The sequence below is a fragment of the Octodon degus genome, unplaced genomic scaffold (genome assembly GCF_000260255.1).
Source record: "Octodon degus isolate 3935 unplaced genomic scaffold, OctDeg1.0 scaffold00058, whole genome shotgun sequence".
Taxonomy (NCBI): domain Eukaryota; kingdom Metazoa; phylum Chordata; class Mammalia; order Rodentia; family Octodontidae; genus Octodon; species Octodon degus.
In genome coordinates, this window is record NW_004524634.1 from 1,778,864 (window position 1) to 1,781,033 (window position 2,170).

Genomic DNA, 2,170 nt, shown 5'->3' on the forward strand with positions numbered 1-2,170 from the left:
TGGATGGTTAAGACCAAGGTAAAGCAGGACCTATGCAACAAGAGTTGTAGCTTTTGGGTCTGATAAGGTCAGTGAAATTCCCTCAGGATTTATCCTGAGATCCTGTACCTCAGATTGTAGAACCTTTGTCAGTGTCAGTCATGTTGGAAATTTGCTTTGAAGTGCAGAAAATTTTCAAAAAGGTAAGATCCCAGTGGTTGATTCTTTAAAGTATTTCCCATGCAGTTTGTTTTTTGTTCATGAACTCTCTACCTATCCCTATGTCTTTAAGATTTCTACCTACATTTTCCTCCAGAAGATTTAGTGTTTCTGTTTTAATATTTAAATTTTTAATCCATTTTGATGTAGCTTTGTGCATGGTGACAGGCATGCATCTTGTTTTAGCCTTCAGTTTGTGGAAAGCCAGAATTTCCAGCACCATTTATTAAAGAGGCTATCTTTCTTCCAATGAACATGTGTGGCCCCTTTATCAAAAATAAGGTGGCTGAGTATGTTTGCAGTTCTGTCTGCATCTTCTGCTCTGTTTCATTGATCCTCAGGTCTGTCTCTATGTATTGGTCTCTTTCCCTGCTACAAAAAAATGTATCTCCCTATTTCCAATTATCTATCATTTATTTTGCTCTTTATTTATGTTTTGGGGTTTTTATATAAGAGAAACAATGCAAATGATTTAAGTTTATTTCAGTTACCATTATGTCTTCAAAGTGCACCAATTTTCTTAGAAATGATTCAAATTTATCGTTTATGGAAGAGTAGTACTCCAATGTGCACAAAGACTACATTTTAATTATCAGTTCTTCTGTTGACGGGTGTATAGGCCATTTCCAAGATCTAGAATTGTTCTGATATACACATGGGTGTTCAGTGTATCATTGTAAGATGATGTCTTTAGTTCTTTCAGGAAGATACCTAGATGAGGAATAGCTGGGTCAAATGGAATTTCTAGTTGTAGTTTCTGAGCAATCTCTAGCTGTAGTTTTTTGAGGAATCTCTATACTGATTTTTATGGTGTTATACTAGTTTATAATTCCATAATATGATTCCTTTTTCCTCACAAACTCACCAAAATTTGTTACTATTTGATTTCTTGATGATAGTCACTCTTTCTGGAGTGAAATGGAATCTCAGTGTTGTTTTAATTTACATTTCTCTAATTGTCACACAGGTTGGACATTTTTTCATGTACCTATCAGCCATTTGAACTTCCTCTGAGAATTATCCATTTATTTCCACTTTTTAAATGGATAAATTATCCATTTATCTACTTTTTGATTGGGTCTTTTATTAGGGGTGTCTAATATTTTTTATTTCTTTATACAGCCTAAATATTAGTCCTTTATCTGGAAAATATTTGGCATTTTTTCCCATTTTGTACATTGTCTTTCCATTTTGTTGACTGTTTATTTTGCTATGGAGAAGTTATAATTTGCTATAATCCCATTCCTTGGGATTGTTGATGGTATTTCTTGTATAATTGGAGTTTTGTTCTCAAAGTCTTTGCCTGTCTCTGCATCTTTAAGATTTGTACTCATTTTATCTTTTAGCAGATTGTTTCTGTTTTCATGCTTAAGAGTTTTGAACCATTTTGATTTTAGTTTAGCACATGGCAAGAGACATAGGCTTAGCTTCAATCTTCTGCATGTGGACAGAAAAATTTGCCAGTATCACCTATTAAAGAGGCTCTCTTCCCTCCAGTGTATGTTTTGGCCCCTATATCAGAAAACAGATAGCTGAGTATGTGTAGCATTGTTTTTCCATCCTCTATTGTATTGCATTGGTCCACATGTTTGTTTTTGTGCCAGTCCCACACTATGCCACTCTAATGTAACAACTTGAAATCTAGGATTGCGATACCCCCTTCTTTGCCCTTGCTACCCAGGAATGCTTTTGTTCTTCTGGCTGTCTTATGGCTTTATATAAAGTTTAGGATTGTTTTCTCTAGATCTGTGAGGAATGCTGTTGGCATTTTGATTGAGATTGCATTAAAGTTTCAGTTTTGGAAGTGTGGCCATCTTGACAATATTAATTCTGTTTCAGGGATTATCTTTCTACTATATGATGTCCTCTTCAATCTCCTTTTATTTTTCTTTTAGAGTGCTATAGTTTTCATTGTAGAGGTCTTTCACTTTCTTGGATAAGTTAATTTCTAAGTATTTAATATTTATTGGTG